This window comes from Benincasa hispida, chromosome 11 (assembly GCF_027475165.1).
Source record: "Benincasa hispida cultivar pf3 chromosome 11, pf3_genome.v1.1, whole genome shotgun sequence".
In the NCBI taxonomy this organism is placed as follows: domain Eukaryota; kingdom Viridiplantae; phylum Streptophyta; class Magnoliopsida; order Cucurbitales; family Cucurbitaceae; genus Benincasa; species Benincasa hispida.
In genome coordinates, this window is record NC_143488.1 from 11,322,270 (window position 1) to 11,346,490 (window position 24,221).

Below are 24,221 nucleotides of genomic sequence, written 5' to 3' on the forward strand. Positions count from 1 at the left end.
CGCCGATGGCACATCGGGTGCTTCTCGCAACCTCCACCCCCATTTTAGAGAAAATGGTTTTAGAAAACAGGTTTGGAGAAAAGATTTTCGCAAACAGTTTGATTGTAAGAATAGAGAAGAGAAAGATTGTAGTAGGCTAGAAAGCAACAAATATAAACAATAACTTTATAACATATTATTCTGGATATGGGGAAGTGATGGTTAGTCTTATCCCCATATAGTGCATTCTGAACAAAAACACATCCGCTACCCTTGCATATGGAAATGGGTGAACGGTCACTCACTAAGAAAAGTACATATAAACCTAACTACCTAGAAAAAGGAAATACATATGATGAAAGCATAGTAAAAAGAGGTGGAGACGGTTATGCGGCCATAGGCAACACACCCTGCACAAGCATGACTGTGACACAGGGCGCACACACACTGACGTTGGGTGTGGGTGCCAGGACACGCACACTAGCATTTAGGTGCACGAATCAGGACTTTGTTTCGATATTTATATGAACACACACAACTTAAGGCAACCTAGGCACACCAATGCCGGCGTAGGGTGCACACATACTGACACTGAGTGTGGGTGCCAGGACACGCACACTGGCCTTTAGGTGCACGAATCAGGACTTTGTTTCCATATTTAACGAAACTAACAAAATCCTATTTTAGATATATTTGAAATCTATGTTTTTAAAAAATAAAAAATTAGACGCAGATAATTAAATATACAGTAAATAAGATGTATTATAATATTGTCCATAAATAAATACCGAGAAATCATAGAATGAAACTGCTAAAAAATGTTTATTCTCTTTTGTGTACTTTTTTTTTTAAGGAACTAATTATTCAAGTTAGGAATTTAATGACATCTTAGTTATGGTCAGAAACGATTTTGGAAACATTGGGAAATAATTATTATTATTTTTTCATTATTTGCTTCAAATTTACTCACCATTTGTGGCATAATATTTAAAAGAAAATATCATAATATATTACAATTAAGCGTATACTGTTTACGAAAGTTCTCTCTTCCCATTTGTGATTAGATATACCAAAGGGAAAAAACACAATACGATGACAACATAGATGGTTCAAAGTCTCGAGATTGCTCAATACTTGAATACTATGTCCTTGGTGTGATTCTCAATAAGTTGGTGTCTCTCTATGATTATATTCAATTTAGCAGGGTATGTAAGTGTTGGAATTTTATTGCATTACGCCACAAACACCAACGATCCCTAGTTACTTCTAACGTTCCTCAACTTTCCATGCTCATCGTTCCCTCAAAATATGATAGTGAGAAGCAACATTATTATCTTTACGATGTCACAAACAATGAAATTTGCCCCATGGACTTCATATTTTCCTTCGACAAAAGGTATTGTAGTTCATTTTTCAGTTGGTTGATCATGCTTGAAGAGACACTCGATATTACTTTGTTCAACCCTTTTAATGGGAGTGTGATTCATCTTCCACCCATTACTATTCATGATGAACCTAATCATTCTCCTTGTTCCATACATAAAGCCATATTAACCAAAGATCCGTCGTTATATCCACACGATTTCACTATTGTTGCCATCTATAGTTCAGTTTGTTGATTGTGTCTCATGAAAGCAAAGGATAAAAGGTGGAACTATCATAACCTAAGTAGGAGAAATGGTTTTGAGGATGTTAATGTTCTCAATAACGTTTTATATATTTTGGACTGATGGATGAAACTTTGGATTGTGAAAGCTGAGGATAGTTCAATTGATTTATAGAAGGTCATATTTAGTTTAAATTTAAATGATGGTGATCAAGTTGATATGGCCTATCTGTTGTGTCCTCCAAACGTGAGCTTTTATTAGTTAGTAGGTTCATCTTACTTGAGTGGGAAGGACAACTCAAATTGAGATTCCAAAGTTTACAAGGACTTTCAAATTTATAGTCTACAAAGTTACTCAAGAATGTAAAGATGAAATGACGAGAGTTATAGAGGTGGAGAGTTTAGATGGCGATGCTATGTTTATCGGTGACAACTAATCTATTTGTGTGTAAACTCAAGATTTTTCCAAATGTTTACCCAGTCACATATACTATACAGATAATTGTCACACGTTTGGTTTTCCTTTTTTATATGGACATCAAGATATAGGAATATACCACCTAGAAGACAAGAGCTTTGATAAACACTATATAATAGATCGTGCACATAGAAGTTTGCCTCCACCAATATGGATCATCCCAACAGTATGTGACAAAGATTTTGAGGATCCATGGTTACATATTTTGAAAAGGAGTTTCTATTGGAATATAATTTTTATATTAAGTTGGTGCTTATTTATAATGTTACTAGAATATGGATGGTTCTAATTTGAGATCACAATTTTATATTCTTGTTATATTATCAGATTAATGTTTTAGATCTTTTATATTTATTTTCCCTTAAATTTTTGTTATTGGCTTAATGTTTTAGATCTTTTATATTTATTTTCCATTAAATTTGTGAATATATAATGCCAATATGAAGAGAATTAGTTTCCATCTATATTGATCCCTTCAAGTTTTTTGATAGAAAATTAGTAGAAGGAAAATTCTTTCATCTTTCTCTATTTAATGAAAGAAAAAAAGGAAGGTTACAAAATAGATAATTAATGTAAGAATTAAATTGGATGAAAAAATAAAGATTAGAGATTTAATCCTCTGAAGAATTAAATAAATAAAAATTCAGGACACTAATGAAAAAGAAATACGACTTTTACAGCAAAATTCCGACTAAGACATTCATTTTTCACCCTTCTTGACTCGTTAGTCTTTAGTTATTTATTATAGTTATTTAAGGTTATGTTATTATTATTAAATAAATATTATACTTATTTATATTTCAAATTTAACTTTTGAGTAGTCAAAATAATATCTTTGAATTCAATCTTTAAATTTGAAACATATATAAATAATTTATTAATATTATTTCTTTCTATTAATAAATTTGAGTAATTTTTTTACAATGTCAAATTTTGAGCAATTTTTCTTTAAATTCAAATTGTCATGTGGAATTAATCATAATAAAAAATTTAGTGAGAAATTTAACTATGTAATTCAAATTTGTTCACAACAATGATTTAAATTAATTGATTTTTTATTTTTTATTTTTTACAGAAAAAAACCAATGGAGAACAAAAATTTCTTACAGAACATGTCTAGTTCCCACCTTGTATTAAAATAGATTCTAAAATAGGTAGGATTGCATTAATTTCCTATTCTAAAATTTCAATTTCATAAAATTTCAATTTCTTTTTATAAATACATAAGTTTTATTATTAATATTTTTCTTTTGAGAAGTAGATACTTCAAAAATGAAGTAATTACACAGTATGTATTTGTTTGTATCGCGTGCAGTTCAGATGAAATTTTTAGTATATTATAAAAGTAAAATAAATTATATCAATTATATGAGGTTTAAACAATTAAACAATTATATGAGGTTATATAATATATTGTTTTTAAAGTTTTAAAGACCAAATTGATACTAACTCTTCATCTCATAAATCGAAACGAACAACTCATTTAATCTATAGGGGAAAAAAAGACAAAATATGTCATCTTTCTTCCATAAAGTCTGCTCCGCCAAGCAAAGGAGAACCTTATAATAGAAATTAGGAGCACTGAGGGTGATATCTATATGACAAATTCACAATTTAAAAAAAATGCTTTTATAAGGCATTTCACAAAGATATACTATATAAGATCAATATGACAACTCTAGAGAAAGTGAACGGGGCTTCTTTAAATTAATTAAAACTTTTTACTATACTGTTGGATCGAAATGGCAACTCCAGATAGGTGAATGAGATTTTTTAAACTAATTAAATCTTTTTACTATACCGTCAGATCGAAATGGCAACTCTAGAGGGTGAATGAGACTTCTTTAAACTAATTAAAATTCTTTACTAAAGTGGGTCTAACTAAACAAATTAACAAACTTTTTGCTAATAAGTAACCTAAACAATAATTTCATACAAATAAATTCAATTTTACATAACCACAAGCTCCTCTTGAAATATGAAAAAAAAAAAAAAGAAAGAAAAAGAGGAAGAAGAAAAATATATAATGTTTGAATTATAATTCCTTTTATTAAAAAAATTAAATTATAAATTTGGTGATTCAATTTTTATGTTTATTTCAAATAAGTTTCTCAAACATTTAGTGTTGTGTTAATTAAATGGTCTAAGGTCTTGTTTTTTAATTTTTTTTAATTTGTATTTGTTCTCTTCAAAATTTTTAATTATGATTCTCACAGAGTTTCTAGTCAATTTCTAAAATAAAAAATCATCTTGATTGTTGAAAATATTAGTGTGGAAACTAGATAACAAAACATAGAAAAATTTATGGATGCGAAGAATGTTTATAAATTTAATTTTTTAAAAATAAAAAAATAAAGAACTTAATGGTTATAAAGCTAGGTCTTCTAAAATTTTAATTTTTTTTTATCTAATATGTCTTTGATCTCCCTCGACTTTTAAAAGAAAGTCATGAATCTATTAGGACAATAAATTGGTAGCTTAGCATGTTAGTAAAAATAATTTTCAATTTTTTATAATAGATTATCCGTTGAATTAGTCAAAATGTTGTAAAATATATAAAAAAAAATCATTGGATACGAAATTGAAAGTTTATGCACTTATTTGACATTCTTGATGTCTAAAAACCTACTAAACACAAAACTAAAAGTTTTATAATATGTTGTATACTTTTTAAAGTTTTTTAGTACATGTGGAGAGAGATATATATTTTTTAAAGTTTAAGAACTTAGTAAACACAAATTACGAAAGATTAGAAACTGAACTTGAAAATTTACATACCTATTGTTTCCTATCTCATCTCATCGCCATAGAAGGTAGCATGGGCAACCGCCCAAGGCTTGGTCGAAAAATGGCGAGCACTTGTTTAGTTGTCATCTTAATGTGGCACTCCTACCTTCATGTCACGTGGCATATAGTCATTTCAGATCTATTTTTATCATATTTGAAGAGTCTAGCTAGACTATTGTCATTTCATATATTTAACATTTTTGTGTGATAGGTATATGGGCAACTCCATTGAATAATTAGTAAAGAATGAAATGATGTGCTAATTATGGTAGTTGTAATGTTTGAGTTATATGTCTTCATCATGATCATTCAATCAACTAAAATCTTTGTTGAATATACTATATACTAAAAAAAGAGAGGGTTGAGGATAAACAAAGAGCTCAAAGATAAAATAAAATACATACATTCTACATTCTTCATTATTTTACAAACTACATACATTAAATTACTTCCAAATTAACGGTTTTGAAATAGAATTTCTAGAAAGAAAAAAAAAACTATTAGACGAGGTTTGAGAGAGAAGAATAAGAGATGTGGGAGGAACTTATGGGGACGTTGCCGACAGGTAGCGACACTAGACTACAGGTAAGCATTTCCCTTCAATTACAGGCCACAAAGATCAGAAAATCTTCAAAAACCTACTCAGATAAGACGGATGCAAGGCTGCTCCAATTGACATGATCACGTTGTCAGAGTTGAGCCACGAGGAGTTGAAAACTTGGATTCACTCATGGAGTTCCTGTTCAACGACTATTTGGCAGAAGACGGTGAAAAATCTTTCTTTAAAACCCTAGTTTTAGGTCAAATCTTTTTTTTTTTTAAAAAAAATAAGTTTAATTATATCTTGAATCATATCTAATAATGAGAAACTACATCCAAAAAAATATTCCTAAAGAATTTTAAAATTGCCGTAAAATTTGCTAAAATGATGGGAAGATATACCTACTTGATGATGGAAGCCTTGTGAGGACAGAATTGGAAAATTAAATACCCAGGTGGATCATTGCACATCACATTTTGGTCATAAATCATACAATTAAAAAATTGACCATTTTTTTAATTGGATGTTCCGTTTTGACCATTTCTATACAATTTCTCATCTAAAAATGTCCACAAGGCCATTTAAGCCTAAGCTCACACTATGCCCATGAAAATGGCCATAAGGCCACCTCTCCATCATCTCCTTCATATCAAGGTTAATAAGTTAAAATCTAAAAATGAGAACTCTAAGAGTATTCAGAGAAAATTAAATGGAGACTCTGCTTGAAAATTCTTTGAAGACCTTTTTTAAAACCAAGCACCAATTAGTTGGTCATCTATTTTTTTTTTCTTTACCCTGTCAAGGGTTTCTAACCAAAAAAAAAAAATAAAAAAAAATGGAAAACCTTATATATATAATAATATATATGCTTGGTCCTAGAATTTTTAAAATGTATTTTCTTAAGTCTCAAGGTTTTAAGGAGAGATGCATTTGATTGTTGAGTCTTCAAAGCTTACATTTTTTGTCATGGAGACTTAAAGAAGATTTAAAAGATCCCTAAAGTAATTTTTTTTTTATTTAGAATAATTTTATAACATTTTAAATTAATTAGAAAAATAATATAAAGAAATCATCTCCTCTCTATAGTTATTTTAAAATTATTTTTTAAAGTTAAAATTCCATAGAATTATTTATTTAAAATTACTAAAAAGATCTATTTTTAAGAACTTAATGAACTAAGTGATATTATTTGGTTTTTTATTTTTAAATTTTTTAAAAACGAATATATTTGGAATCCAATTTTCTGTTTTTCTAATTTTTAAAATGTTTTAAAAATTGTTAAGGCTCTGTTTGGTAACTATTTGATTTTTTTGTTTTTGTTTTGGAAAATTAAGCCTATATAAACACTACTTGTACCTTCAAATTTCTTCTTTTGTTATCTACTTTTTACCAATGATTTTAAAAAACCAAGCCAAAATTTGAAAACTAAAAAAAGTAGTTTTTAATTTATTTTTTTTTTTGAAATTTGGTTTAGAATACGACCATTCCACTTAAGAAAAATACAAATTATTGTAAGAAATGGAAGAAAATAAGCACAATTTTCAAAATTCAAAAATAAAAAACAAAAAACAAAATAGATCCCAAACGGCGCAAATTTGAAAAACGGAAAAATTGTTTTAAAAAATGTGTTTTGGTTTTTGAAAACTCGCATGATTTGTATTTAATATAAAATCGAATTTGAAATCAAAAGTTATGTTGGGGCCTAACGGTAAAATTACTTGCTACTTTCAAATTGTCACTTTATTCTTTATCCAATTTTACAATAACCGGATAAAACTGAATGGTAAACAATATAAAATTGATATTATTTTACCAATATAAAATTTTAACAAATTATCTATTTATCAAAAAAACTTAAAATAAATTTAAATTCATATTTCAAAAATATAAATCGTTAAATAAATTTATTGAAGAAATATGAGAAATGTTGAGAAACTTAGATGATGTATAAATAGTATTAAAATTAAGCTAGATTTCAAATATATCATACTAAAATATGATAATACAAAATAATTATAAAGTTGGAGGCCTTGGGGCATTTGTAAATATAGAAAATGGGCCAAACTATTCAATCTATACTATATATAAAAGGTGCAAAATAGGAAGAATTTTTACATTCTCATTTTGTCCCTCACTTTTAAGTATATGTCTATTATACCCTTCATTTTAATGCTTAATTATTTAAATCTATTGGAACTCACTAAAAAAACATATATTTTCACCAAAATACATTTTCACGTAAAAACATACCCTTTCACCAAAATACCTATTCTGCAGTTGGTTTATTTATCATCTTTCATTTTATTTCTTTGTTTTGGGTTATTAATATCATTTTTCTTCTCAACTTTATTATTGTTTGTGAGCAATGGGGATGATTTCGATACGAGTTTTCCAACGATGTTGGGCTAAAGGTATGAGTTGATTCATATTCCACCTTAGGGTAATCTTATAATTATTGAAATCAACTAATTATTTATCTTCTCATGTTCATTAGTGTTTATTTATTTTTTATTTCTTGTGTTCAAAATTTGTGTTTTTCGTTGGTCGTAGGTATGTTTATTTATCATCTTTCATTTCATTTACTTGTTTTAAGTTCGACTTCATGGTTATAGAGATCGTTTTTCTTCGTCTTCATTATTGAAGCTTGTGCAATGTGAGTGGTTTCAATATGGGGTTTTTCAACGATGTTGCCTAGAAATGTGAGCGTAGTATGTTTGATTCAATACAAAATACTTATTGTTCGATTCCTTCTGTGCCACCATAGGGTAATCTAATAGTTAATGAAAGCAACTAATTATTTATCTACTTATGTCGATTAGTTTTTTTTTTTTTTTTTTAATCTTTCTTGTGTTCATAATTTGTGTTCTTTGCTAGTTTTCTAAATTATTTTTTGTCACAATTTTTCTTCAAAAAGTAATTGTTAGGATTTAAGTAAAAAATTGTTGGGATTTAAGTATATGCGGGATGAGTAGTTGGTTGAGATTAATATTCTCTATATTTGAATCGTGAATGGAGAATTTAAAAAAAAAAAGAGAGGTATAGAGAGGATTTTTCGAGAAAATTAGGAAATGGAGTAGATATGAAGTTAGGAGGTGAAAATATAATCTTCCTAACTTAATTTCTTGAATCCCATCATGATTTAATTATTGCATTCATTATTCTTCATTTTCATTATATGATAGGAAGTTTCATGTAGGGGCCTTTTTAAATATAAAAAAAAATATTTAAAAATATTTACATTTTATAGCAAAAAGTTCAAATCATCTTTGGACTTTTTGTTCTAAAGTGTAAATATTTTTTAGAATTTTCTATTTATAAGAATTTCTCATTCATTTCATATGTATTTGATCTGAAAAGCATAATTAATGAAAACAACTAATTATTTATCTTCTCTTATTCTTTAGTGTTGTGTTCTATGTTGGCTTTCTAAATAACTTTTGTTAGGATTTCTCTTCAACAAAAGAATTGTTAGGATCTAAGTCTATGCATGAAGAGTAGTTAGTTGAGATCTATATTTTGGAATGTAGAGAAAAACACGAATGAAGGAGAAATAGTCTAAAAAATAGAAGTATGATGAGACAATTAAGGAACGTAGTAGATATGAGTAGAGATTCATTTAAAATAATAATAATTTGGTTTTATCTTGACAATATATATCGACATAGATATTAAAATTAAAAGACAATAATATAAAAACATTAAAATAAAAATTATTACATTATCCAACTTTTAAAAGTTTTATAATGATTAAAACAAAATTATATAGTTTTTATTTAATACATCCTAAAATTTGTGTATACTTATTTCAATTAAAACTATAAGATTAACTTACAAAGCACGTGTTACTTGACTAGTATACATAAATGTTCCTTTTTGTCCTTACATATTAAGTATTACTATTTTGCCCTTCATTATCTTTCACATAAATTTGTACTGAATTTAGACGTTTCTCCTTTGTCATGGAGATTTCTCTTTCGTCGTAGAGTAACTGTCACTCATTTTAGGCCATGAACACGTACAACTAATGAATTAAAAAAAAAAAAAAATTGCATTATGGTAACTAAAAAAAATTAGACCTCTACGAGTCAGTTCATAGGGATGTAAAAAGCTAAATTAACTTTAAAATAAAATTAGATTGTATTTGTTCATGTCGATGGACACAATCGTTCAAATTGATGGCTCATCTATATGGGTGTGATCCACCTATAAAAATAATATGGTCAATGCATATTTATCAACATTGTCCAATCACATATTCCAAAATGTCTCATTCTTTTATTAGAGAATTCAAACATTTTGAAAAAGAATGGAGGCTCAAGCTATTTGTTCTTCAGATGGGGAATGTTGACCCCTGTTTAATGAGGGTTTAAAAATACATAAATAGTTTTCTTCTTTAATTTTTCTTTTAAGAAATGCTTTTACTGTACTAAATAAGCATTGATAGAAACATTAAGGAAGTGTTTTCAAATGTATCCATTTTCCTGTGTTCCATGGAGTTGTCCTCCAATCGAAAGATGGGAAAAATTATAAGATTAACTAAGATGAGATTTAAGATGAAAACTATAAAATAATAGAAAAATCATACCTTATTTTGCCTACCAATGAGAAGAGATCGGTAGAAAAACCATACCATGGCATGAGAACCATCGTGGACATGAATGAGAGATCATATGTATAGGAATAAAAGCCCTAACGCAGTGAAAGAATCAAGACCCAACTTGAAATTAATTTATAATCTAAAGTACCAGTACACGGGCAAAACATACAGAATAAAACAAAGATATAAAAAGCTCAGCCTACTATATAAATTAGGTTAAGCATGCCTTACCTATTTGGAAATTTAATGTTACAGAGGATAAAAAAGTCACTTACTCTTGTTGACAACTCAGATGAAAAAAATAATTCTTCGTGGGATGAAATTTATGAACACCACCACTTAGTAACCTCTCTATTCTCTGAGAAATTGAGGCTATTGGTTTGTAGGAACTAGTCTCAAATTGGGAAAAGAAAATCACAAGAATAGTATGATTAGTGTGATTTTTCTTGAGAGAATTTTTTTAAAGAATAGATGATATTATTATACAACAACAAGAGGATCCCACAACCCGAGATCAAGGTATAAAAGCAACAAAGCATAAGCAAAGACAGGACAATAATACGAAAACAAAGCCCAACAAGATAAGAATAGAACATAACTAAACATAAATGCAAAAAACCCTCAAACCAGCAGGGAGAAAGCCAGAGAAAAGAATCCAAAACCCCACAACTAGGGACAACAACAAAACAAAGAGCAACAAGTTTAAAAAGAAGAAAAGCATCCGTAAACACACTAGATAAGACCAAGAAGATCAACCCGCCAAGAAGCAGCTTGAGCACGAACCGTAGAGACCATAAGGTGAAACAGAGCAGATATCGACCTCGGTCGACCTCCATGCAGCCGTCGATTACGTTTCTATCAGATGTAGTAGATGTAAGCATACCAATATACGGAAAACTTACTACGTACCCCCTTACTCGACCACACTTAGCACAACCAACTCAATTTGACATCCCAACCCGCCACCCGATGCGACGAATCCAACTGACACAACACACCAGACCACACCTTTCTCCCAAACCCACACTCAAAAAATAAATGATCCCGTGACTCCACACCTCCCTCACACAGAAAACACCCCCCATCTAACAACACACCCTAGCTACTCACAGCTAACCACGCACAGAAGGATTGATGCACAAAATTTTCTTGAAGAATTTCATAGAGAGGTTTTCCATTCATAATTTTCTGTAATTGATCTTCTTCTTCTTCTTCTTCAAAAAAAAAAAAAAAAAAACTTCTTCTCCTCTAACGTATATGGTGCATGAGAGCCTACTGGGGAGAAATGATTAAACGTGATCCACGTTATTTATATCTCCCACATATTGAAGTTATTTTAATTATTGATTAATTAATTAGTTTAATGAATTATTATTGATTAATTACCAAATTAAATATCAAATATTTAATTTAGTCCACATTTGAATCATATACAGTTGTATTTCTCTCATAACCTATAGTTTTGTTATCAATATTGAGTTAATTAAACAAAGACAACCCATGGTTTGAAAAATGTAAAATTCATCATCAACGTTGCACCCTAATGGAAATGAGAATACCATTGATTGTACCAATTGCAATGATGTTGTTCAATTCATTAGAAAATATATGTTAAATCTATAATTTTTTATGGTCAAATGACTACACGTGCAATAGTTTTTGAAGTTACAAAAGTTATAGTTGGATGTAGTGTTTTTGAATATGTAACTGAAATTTTATAGGTAATACAAAAAAGTCAATACATGATTTTTAGTTTATATTATCTTATAAATTTTTTTTTCATATACAATTTCAGGCGAGAAAGGAGAAATCTAAGGGGTGCTGAGTTGAGATTTGAACTCTAAATAATATACTATTATGATAACTATTTTTTAAAATCTTTTTATTAAAAAATTCTACCTATCTTTGTGTTGAATAAAATATGGATGGTAATTTTTGTTCTTTTAATTTTTAAAGCTTTATTTCTTTTTTTTTTTTGTAATGAATAACAATTAACCGACTATATTCTTGTAGGAATATAGTTAAATAAAATGAAAAACGAAAGAGAAATCTAAATTTTTTGTTCTTACATTGCCATGATTTTTTTAATTGAATCTTCCTCATCATCTTAATAGCCAATGGAAGGCCACCATATTTATTCAATAGTTTCACTTTCAATTATTCCAAATTTGGAGGATCATCAGATAAAAAATCTTTATTTTCGGATCCAAAAGTTAGTTGCCTAAAGATGGTTGTCGAAGATAATTTTCACTAGAGTTGGTAGTTGAAGGTGGTTTTCGGAATTGGTCATTGGAGTTTGTTTGTCGGAGATGGTTGCTAGAGTCCAAAATTGGTCATCAAAGTTGGTCGTTAGAGTTGGATCAATGGAGTTTGCCATTAGAGATGGTTGTCGGAGTCCGAAATTGGATTTTAGTTTTATTCATCCATTTAATTTTTTCACGAAAACTCTAATATTTGGAATATATATTTGACAATACAATTGTATAATTAGACAAATGAGCCCGTTTACAATTTGTATACAAATGATACAATTATAAATCGCCATATATATCACCATACAAAATATATACAATTATATCAATGATTTCTTCCATTACTTTTGAAATAATATAAATATTGCTATTTATATTAATAATATAAATTTGGCCACATAGCTGCTGAAGGAATATTCAATCATTTAATGAATGCTAATGTTTATCATTTAATGTATGCTAGATGTTTATCAAACTATACATAAAAATTACAGATAATAATCTCCAATTGACCATTTCTTTTTTGATATTGACTTCAAAATATAGGAATATTCAACTCAATAGATGAAAGTTTTGATACAGATTATATATTTGATCTTGCTCATAAGTATTTGTGACCTTTTTATGCAAGTTTAAGTTTAAGGATATTATATAAACGAACACAAATATAATAAATTTGAGTTATGGGCTAATTTGAGCCCAAGTCTTTAACCTATTTCATTATTTAAATCAAATTTTTTCGGTCTAATATTTGATTAACCGAAAATAGTTCTAAAAAAAAGAATATTCTAAATTTAAAGAGACAAGATCAACATCAAGAGCACAACCTTTGTCCCTCAAGTCTCCAACTCTAACTTCTATTTATCAAAAATTCAAGATGAAGGCTTGACATCATATATAACAAATGGTCGTTTATTGAAAAGAGAAATTGAAATGGTAATGGAATGAAAAGAAAAACTGAGAAAATGATTTTTTTTTTCTTTTCAAAATGCCTTTTATTAATAAGGCTATGTTTGAAAGTAATTTTTAAATGTCATTTTCATAATCAATCCAAAACATTTCTTTAAATTTAATTTCACAATTTTAGTTGATATATAATTCTTTTTTTTCTTTTTAAAATAATAATAAGTTGAGAGTTTTTATTTTTCTTTTTAAATATTGTCTATAAGCCCATATTAATGGTTGGCAGAACTCAATAAAATGGGCTCAATCTCTTAAATAATGAATGAAATATAATAACAAATATTTTATCACTGCAATTGTTTTCCTTCCACTATTCTCATATCTATTTAATTTTAAAATCTAAATATTTATGATTATGTATTTAAATTTTTCCTTCGTAGGTTATTTAAAGGTATTTCTTTCCTTCTTTCCATATTTAGAATCAGGACTTTGTTTCCATATTTATGAACATATATATTTTTTATATATTATTAAATTTATTTCCTAAAAGAAAACGAAACTAACAAAATCCTATTTTAGATATAATAGTGTGAATATTATTTTTTTTTTTTAAATATGTGTGATAACTAAAATATAACTGGTTTGAGGCTTTGTTTTCCTTTATTTAATTGTCCATAAATAAATACTGAGAAATCATAGAAAGAAACCGCTAAAAAAATGTTTATTCTCTTATGTATACTTCTTTTTCTTTTTTTAAGGAATTCATTATTCAAATTAGAAATTTAATGACATCTTAATTATGGTCAAAAACGATTTTGGAAACATTCGGAAATAATAATTATTTTTTTTATTATTTGCTTCAAATTTACTTACGTTTTGTGACATAATATTAAAAGAAAATATGAATATACTTGAAAAATATATTATGATTAAGCGTAGTTTATAAAAGTTATCTCCTCTCATTTGTGATTAGATGCAACAAAGAAAAAAGACGCAATAAGAGGACAATATAGATGGTTCAGAGTCTCGAGATTGATCAACACTTGAATACGATATCCTTGGTGTGATTCTGAATAAGATGGTGTCTCTCTATGATTATCTTCAATTTAGTAGGGTATGTAAATCTTGGAATTTTATTGCATTACGCCACAAGCACCAATGATCCCTAATTACTTCTCACATTCCTCAACTTCCCATGCTCATTGTTCCCTCAAAATATGATAGTGAGAACCAATATTGTCTTTACGATGTCACAAACAATGAAATTCGCCCTGTAGACTTCATATTCTCCTTCAACAAAAGGTCTTGTGGTTCATCTTTTGGTTGGTTGATCATGCTTGAAGAGATATCTGATATACTTTGTTCAATCCTTTTAATGGGAGTGTGATTCATCTTCCTCCCATTACTATTGATGATGAACGTGATTATTTTTCTTGTTCCATATATAAAGCCATATTAACCAAAGATCCATCGTTATATCCACACGACTTCACTATTGTTGCCATCTATAGTTCATTTTGTAGATTGTGTCTCATGAAAGCAAAGGATAAAAGGTGGATCTATCACAACTTAAGCATAACAAATGGTTTTGAGGATGTTAATGTTCTCAACGACATTTTATATGTTTTGGACTAGTGGATGAAACTTTGGATTGTGGAAGTTGAGGATAGTTCAATTTGTTTAAAGAAGGTCATATTTAGTTTAAATATAAATGATGGTGATCAAGTTGATATGGCGCGTCTTGTTGTGTTCTCAAAACGTGAGCTTTTATTAATTAGTAGGTTCATCTTACTTGAGTGGGAAGGACAATCTCAAACTGAGATTCTAAAGTTTACAAGTACTTTCAAATTTGTAGTCTACAAAGTTACTCAAGAATGTGAAGATGGAATGACGAGAGTTGTAGAGGTGGAGAATTTAGATTGTGATACTATGTTTATCGGTGACAACCAATCCATTAGTGTGTCAACTAAAGATTTTCCTAAATGTTTACCCAATCGCATATACTACATAGATAATTGTCACTCGTTTGATTTTCCTTTTTTATATGGACATCAAGATGCAGAAATATACCATCTAGAAGACAAGAGCTTTGATAAACACTATATAATAGATCGTACACATAGAAATTTGCCTCCACTAATGTTGATCATCCCAACAATATGTGACAAAGATTTTGAGGATCCGCGGCCACATATTTTGAAAAGGAATTTCTATTGGAATATAATTTTTATATTAAGTTTGTGCTTATGTATAATGTTACTAGAATATGAATGGTTTTAATATGAGACCACAACTTTATAATCTTGTAGGTTAATGTTTTCGATCATTTATATTTATTTTTTCTTAAATTTGTGAATATATACTGCCAGTATGAGGAGAATTAGTTTCAATCTATATTGATCCTGTCAAGTTTTTTGGTAGAAAATTAGTAGAAGGAGAATTCTTGGATCGATATATTGAAATATTTATTTAAAAAAGTTATCAAAGATTTTTAAAATAAAACTAAATATTAGTATAAAATGGATTTTCCTAAATAATATTTTAAAGAGTAAAAAAATTACATATTTATATCTGTATACATGTAAGAAAACAAAAATAGTATAATTTGAATAACTAATATCAACTATAATAAAAAAAAGTATAATATATATATCTTAAATAAAAAAATTGCTAAAATTATTTACAAATAATAGCAAAATATCACAGTCTATCTGTGATAGATTATGATAGTCAAAGATAGACTACGATATGTGTCTATATGTGTTATGATAGACATAGATAGTGGTCTATCGCTGTCTATCGCAGTCTATCACGGATGAACTGTGATATTTTTGTTATTATTTGTATTTTCCTATATTTGAAAACAATTTTTATATATGTATGCATGAAGGAAAAACTATTAACACAAGAATCAAATTGAAATAAAACTCAAATTCCATATTTTATTATCAAATTCATTATCATTCCAAAATACCATTATAAAGTAAAAAATTGAAATAAAATTCAAATCTCAATTATAGAAGAAACCTTAGTATACATATATAGAATAATAAAAATGAAAATGGTTACAAATAGAAAAATCCCTAATGAAAACCTAATTAGAGAGTTGTTTGGAAATTTTGAAAATATATTTGGAATTAGTTTCTTGAATTGATTATGATATTATCTTTTTCATATTTAAAAACATTTCTAAATAAATAAAAGTTCGCAATATATAAACAAAAAAACGAGAGACATAATTATTAAATCCAAACCCTAACTCCATCCTCCATTGTAATATTCATCTCATCGTCTCATACCATTACCCACTTCTTCTTTTTTCTTTTTTCTTTTTTTTTTTTAGAATTTTGAAAACTATGTTTGTATTTAATATTATGTAAATAGATTCCCATTTTTGTAAATCATATTGTCGAAACTCAATAATTGAAAAGAACAAAACATCAGTGTGTGAGAAATATTGTTAAAGAGTGGTGTTATGTTTCTTTTCTTTTCTTCTTTTTTTTTTTTACTACGTTTTTTTGGATGAAATTATGCATATCAACTAAAATATTTATGAATAATCTAAATGTTTTTGAAATATTTATTATATATATTCTCTAGCTTTATCCTTTAAAAAATCATTTTTCTAAATGTATTTGTTTGTTGAAGATTTTGAATCTCTTTATTTATAATTTGTGTGAAACAGATTTTTTTTTTCCAATTAATATCCACTTGCTACCAAAATAATATTCTTTTGAAAATTGCAAAGAGGTCTAATACAATTTCGTTTTCAAATTTTATCATAACATGAATACATTTTGTAATTTGTTTTATAAAATTTGTTTTCTTGAAGAAAAACCTGTGTGCTCAATGAGAGAAAAATAAACTAAAGTTAATTTGAGTTTTTTCTTTATTTTTCCATTTCCATTTGATTGTTTTAAATTAATATTTTCCAATGAATTATTCAGTAAATATATATATATATATATATATATATATATATATATATGTTAATTATAACATTGTCCCCAAGTAAATATGGAAAAATCATAGGGCATAAATGGCCCAATCTCTTAAATATATATTTTGATTTTCAAGGAATTAATTATTCGAATTAGGCCTTTCAAAAAAAAAAAAAATTATATATTCAAATTAGGAATATAATGACACCTTATTTATGGTTACTAAAAAAAAAAAACCTTTCTCGCTATTTTGGATATAAAACCTCAAAATAAATCATCTAGAGAAATACTCAGATACTTTTGTCATTAATTAATGAAAATAACAATTTAGTTCCAATAACTCCCTCGTTGGCTGCTAATTGTCTCAAAGATTATGAACTTTGAAAATGGGTGGGGAAGATGGTGACCGGCTACTGCAGGTAGATGTGGGACCATAAATGGTCTTTATTATTCCCCAAAATTTACAACTGAGAAAGGCTATTCCAGTCGCCTGTGAGGTCATCAAAATTGCTTTGTTATTGTTTTGTTCATCGTCTTCAACCTGACATGCATGGAGTGAGAAGGAGGAAACACATCAACAAAAAAGAAAGTGAATTAACGAAAGACAGTAACTCTTGTGAAGTGGACATAACGAGATTGAGAGTTTAAAACAAAATACTCTCTTTTATCTCTTTATAATTTGGTTCGGCAAATTGTAATCGTTCCTCAACTACGGTAATAGTTGCAATTATAGTTGTAATAAAAATTGAAACCTCAATTATGATATTTCATCCGTTGCTTTTAATTGGAAGGCTTATATAATATTGTTGTAGTCCGTGTTATTGAAAGTCTCCGACTTTCTATAGCGTTTCTTTAACGCTATAAAAAATCAACTTTTGATAGCATATGCATTGGTAAAAAAACTATAGAAGGTCTATTATAGCGTTTTTTATAGCAAAAAAAAAAAAAAAAAAAAAAACGCTTAAGACTTTCTATAGTGTTTTAGGAATGTTGTTGTAGCCACTGTTATTGAAAGTTTCTGACTTTGCATAGCATAGGCTATAAAATATTCATTTTTCTTTTACATAATATTAATGTTCTGGAAAGTTTCCATAGCATTAAAAAAATGCTATAATTGACTTTTGATTGCAGTTTTTACCATTGTAAAAGAATTGTCAAAAAACCATATTACATTTTGAATCTCACCTTGATAGTCGATTTTGATCAAATTGTATATAGTTTACATAGCAATTTCTACCAGTAACAAATTATTACAAATGAAATTATAAAATCAACTAAAATCATATAAATCTTTAATATTGTATGCAAGTACACATTTACGTCAATATAAATTTTCAGTAGTATAAATATCGCTCATAATGGGATGCTTCAATCAATATAACATTTCATAAAAATAACCATATTTTTTGTGGGGTCGACATGTTGTAAAATTTACATAAAGATAAAGAAAAAAAACAATACAACCTCAACTTTCTAGTTTCCTCAAGGGAACCTTGCATCCTCAAGAGTTTCTCCATTGTGTTTAAGTTGGTTCACCACCGTTTGAACTCGGGTGATGTAGTCAGATACACCTTCTGACTCCATTTTCATGGTTTCCAATTCGCCTTGAAGGGTTTGGAGCCGCAGTTGTTTGACTTGATCAACATCCTTGAAAACCTTCTACAGTGTATCCCACGCTTCTTTCGATGTCTTTTCACCTGCAATTTTCTCGAAACCTGACTCATCCACAACTTGGAACATGAGATAGAGAGCGATTTTGTCTTTCATGCGCATTTCTTTTATTGCCCTCAATTGGTTTGCTATCGGATTTGCAATTGGAACCTCCTCTTCAAGACCTTCTTCAACTACTTCCCATGTGTCTTGAGCATCGAGCAAGACACACATTTGAATACTCCAGTTGTCATAGTTTATCTTGGTAAGTCGTGGTAACTACATCTGTCCTAAAACTGTGCTTCCATGGTTTGAGATTGCTATGATACCAAATTGAAAAAAAATAAAATTATTTGAGTGGTGGGCTTTTTATTGAAGTGAGAAAGAATAAAGTATGAACACTAATACTCAATCTTCTATTGATTTCTTTCTCAACCTTGTCTTGGTAAAGATTACAATACCACTATATATAGTCTCACAAAGTTTCTTCCTAAATTTCTTCAATAAATCACTAATAAAAGCAAATGAAAGAGATAACAATAATTAAGACAAAATTTCAAAAGTTGCAATAATTCTTGACCCTTCGTTACTCAAATTGCCATTACTTTTCGTAGAAAATACCAAACGAATTGATACTTAAACTATCAGAAAGTACACATCTGGGCATTAAAGTCCATAGGTCAAACATTTAATTTGTATATGGTTTGACCTTCCAAATGTCTGCTAAATACTATCCAAAAATCTGACCATTTGAATTTAATGCTCAACAAAGAATAATATTAATTGCCAAATTCCAACTAGAATATCAAGGGAAATTTGCGGATTGAGGATTGTTTTCCAAGTTGAATCAATCTCCTAATCCATGGCCACTTCAAGTCCTCGAAGAGCAACAAAAATAAAAACACAGAAACGAAAGTGAATTGCGTTATAATTTTAAAAGTAACAGTTTTTGAAGACTTTCTTGAATCACGACTACAAAATTTTAAATTTGGAGCTGGGGTAAAATAAAAAAAAAAGATAACTTCTCGAATTTGATATGGATATGATATGATACGACGATATATTAATTTCTAAAAAACTAAGATACAGATACATTATATATAAATAATGTCTAATTAATTGCTATAATATTTATTTTAAGTTAGATTAAAATAGATTTAAGAAGAGAGTAAAAACTTAAAAAAAAAATCTAGTAATGTCAAGTGATTGTTGAGCAACTAGAATAAATGGTAGGAAGAAGTAGAAGATGAAGATTGAAGAATGAAGTTGAGGATGAAAGAGGTGTGAATCATGATTTAAATAGTGAAAGAAGGGAAGAATTAAGATTTAATTACGTTTCGGGGTTTTTTTAAATTTTTTTTATGTTTTTATCATTTTAATTTATTTTGTTTTGAATTGCTCAATTTAAGTGAACTTTTATGTTTGGAAGTGATTTTAAAATGGTTAAAATCCCTTTTATCATTTTCAAAATCACCGTGAAACATGTTTAATTTTTCGAAACTAAATTTGATGATATGAAGATTGCATTTAAAAGTGTAAAATTGAAAACTAAATTAATTATGAGTAATTAAAAGTGTGTTTTTGAGTGATTTTAAAAATGAAAAAAGTGATTTTTGATGATTTTAATATCACTCCTAAACATGCACTAAAATAAAATGAGTTATGGGTGAGCTTTTTAAGTGGTTAGACTTAAATTTTTTTAAAAAAAATGGACCCACGTAGTATTGGGAGTAAAAATAAAAATAAAAATAATCAAATACATCAAATCACGTATCTACCACGTATTTGGACGTATCTATATTGTATCCGTATCTACTACCGACTCTCTACACGATTAGAAGTATATGTGCTTCATAGCATAAAGGGTTTGTGATAAAAAAAAAAAAAAAAAAAAAAAAAAAAAAAAGAAATAATACAGAGAGGAAAAATTTAGAAAACTATTCAAAGATGGGGATGAACTGATTTGAACCAGAAGCACAAAAGAGTTGAGATTTCGACGGAAAATCTTTTCCAAACTTCTTTCAAAAATCAAACAGAGCAGAAAACGTACATAAATGAACCCGTGGTTTCAATCGAGAGAAAATATATCAGAGTAATGGCTTTGAATTGATTCCTGAATGCAATGAAACTTATATTTGTTGTGGTGTTGATCATTACACAACGCTTCTTTTGTAACTTTTCCTTCTATTTTTCCTTCTGCTTCCATCCACTAGTGAACCAAGAAAAAAACGAATATAAATATAAAAGAAGGGCTAGATAATTAACTGACATTAATGCTTTAAAATGTGTCATCAAAAAGCTTCTTGAGAAATGTACAAAGTGAGGGAATAGATAAAGAGAAAAGGAGAGGAAACAAACAACTAACTTGCTCTGTTTTGATTTTCTCGATTTGCTGTGGAGATAAAAATAGGGTTTCTTGTAGACACCACAAATCGGATGTCTCCTCCAAATACCATAACAAGAGACCTTTCTTCATACTCCATCTTTTTTAACCAAAAATTTTCCTATCCCACAGGCTCGTCTCATTATTATGTCCATCTTCCTTAACAACACTCCTAATAAATCCCTCTTATTCAAATGTGATCTCCGTTCAATCATGTACCAATCCTAACTCCGGTGTCACATCATTTCTAAAAGAAACCTAAAATCATTAAACAATGGGACAACCCCTAAACTTAGCTCCTTTGGGTGGAGGTTTCCTCTACCTGCAGGCCTAATGAGAAAAAAAAATCATACAGATTTGGGAAGGTCATATTATTTGAAGCACCCAAATAATTAAGAACTGCCTCCACATAGTTGTTGCAAATATGACACAAAAAGCAGAAGTACCAACTTGTTTGTAGCTTCATGTTTTAAGCTATATCTGTGTGGGGATTGTTCTTCAAACTCCACTCTCTCGTTTTTTAACAAAACGTAACTTAAATGTGGACGAATATTGGCATCAAGAGAAATCTAGGTATGTAACGACATATAACTTCAAAATAGCAAGACAAAATATTAAAATTCAGATAAATCCTCTGTGTCCATCACGAAGTTAGGACTTGCAAATTCCATATGGCAACCATTATTGCACATCATAATCTAACATGTCTTAAGACCTCCAAATTTCCTACATAAATAATAATTTGCAAAAAGATGTTCAATAACACAATCAGAAGTTGCAATCAATAAAAGGAAATTTCAAGGGGTTGCAGAAGGGGGAAAACCGGGATAAGAAAGAAACCAAAAAAATCTAAAACCCAAAAGAAGGCATATTAGTTTAGATCGGTGAAAAAATTATCCAAATCTTTAGCCATCAAACCATACTCAAACTAGAAGAGCAAACAAAAGTCAAGTAGATCAAATGGAAAGAGAACAAAAAAATACAACACCCTACAAGTAAAAGGACATAATAAAAACAACCTCTATTTGGTTATCGGTAAAACAACAAAAGAAAAAAGAAAGAACAAAAATGAATAATTTTGAAAGATTATCCTAATACAAAAATACTCATAAGTCTAAATGCTTACTAACAAAACAATTTAATTCAAAATACTCAAAAGAAGAAAACCCCATTTCAAAATTATGCTCAAACCACACATAAACTTGAGGAACCATTATAAAGTTGAAGAAAATTACCTCGTAAGCAAGAAAAAAAAGACGAGAGATTGGGAATTGGAAGAACAAAAGAGAAGTTCAAATAAGGAAATGGCAAAATTTTGAGTGCGAGAGAGAGAAATGTAGATCACCACCTTCTTGACTATTTCGCTAGAGAAAGAACACGATGAAGATTCCATGTGAGAGTCAAAGAGATAGGGCAAGGAGAGAAGAAGAATAGAGAGAAGAAATGAACGCTATTGAGTGTGTGATGTTCTTCTGGTCTACTAAAGATTTTGGGACTTCTTTTCGTCTTCACAGGGTTCGTCAAGTTGCCACTAGTCACTAGGAATCCTCTCGGAGTATCATGTGCATCCGATAGAAGATTCACCTCGTAAGAAATTTGGAGAATGATTGGTCATCTTGTGTAGAGTTCTGTAGCATCCAAAATGGAGAGAAAGGAGAGGAAAGTTGTGGAAGGGATGAGGAGCCAGAGTTATAAGTGCTAATTACACTTATCCTTATTTATAAAATTTTAGCGAGTAAAATTTAAAGTTTTTCTTCCGCTTTTTACTTTCCCCTTTTTCCCTTACTTTTTCATAGCCGTTTTAAAAAAATGCAATAGAAAGTAATATTTGCTGTAGTAAACTCGTCAAAATTGTGTGCCAAAGCATATTAAGTATCATTACAAACATTAACATTAATCGTTAGCTTTCGTAAAACACACAATTCATAAAATGAACTATAGATAGTTACGATCATGTAATCAAGATATAGGGATGGATCCTTGGTTAGTATAGCTTAATTATGCAGGCTGGATAATAATCAAGCTAATTATCTATAACAATCGGAGATATACAAATCACACTCACAGAAAAAGAGTTGAATAGAGTAACCTCATGTATCTCTTCGAACATTATCAATCAACCGAAAGATGAATCACAACACTTTTTGTTAAAGGAAAATTTGAAGTCAACCTTACAAATTTCATGGTTGGCGGTGTAAAGACAGTTTTGTTTCTCATTAGAGGGAACAATGAGCATGAAAAATTGAGACTAGTAAAAATCCATGATTAATTCTGTCACAAATGGTAAATAAATTAAATCAGATAAATTTCATTTATTGTCTTATTTCTAATTTGGCTCATATATATGTTGTACCGTTATAATTATTTTTGCATGCTTTCAAAATTGTTTTTAACTATAATTAAGATGCCATTATATTTCTAATTTGAATAATGAATTCCTTGAAAATCAAAATATATTTAAGAGATTGAGCCCACTTATTCCTTAATTCTTTTTAAGAAAAAACAACTATATATCAACTATATATTATTTAAAGAAATCAAAAAGAAAAAAAAAATATAATATGAATAGCCTATGAGGATGGAGAGAGTCTTCCGTAGTGTTCAATATACTAAATTGAATTGTGAGTAGTGATTGTGTTCTTGTTGTGAGGTTTTTATATTTAAAAAACCAATCACAATTAAGAATATATTTCATATTTAGATTACGAAATTTCTTATTTTAAATTATTTTAAATATGAAAACTAATATATCATAATCAAATTCATATCAATGATAACGATTTAGAAAGTAAATTCCAAAATTATCTATATCTATTATACCTCTGATTTACGTTAAATAATTAAATAAAATATTTTTTTTAAAAAAAACCCACATATTTTCTTTGTTGGATTATTGTATAGAATACAGATTTGAACTTTGTGGAGTTATACTGAATAAATAAAAAGAAATAATTAAAAGATATGGCCTAATTAAAATAGTGAAAAGGATTATGAATATATATAGAATCATTTAATGGTGGAAAACAACAGATAATAGAAAAAAAGCCACAAAAATTCAAAAGGAGGAGGAGGCAGTTAGGACCCACGAATGTTTCTTTCTCTTC

General features: G+C 28.6%; 1 long non-coding RNA gene across 1 annotated transcript; it reads right to left on the reverse strand.

Moving 5' to 3' along the window:
- Positions 1-18,422: 18,422 nt before the first annotated feature.
- LOC120089964 (uncharacterized) lies at positions 18,423-22,810 on the reverse strand. The gene is made up of 4 exons (XR_016524368.1): positions 22,353-22,810; positions 21,100-21,843; positions 20,785-20,943; positions 18,423-19,054 (listed from the first exon to the last, which is right to left on the reverse strand). It is a non-coding gene; the product is annotated as an uncharacterized LOC120089964 (long non-coding RNA).
- Positions 22,811-24,221: the final 1,411 nt, after the last annotated feature.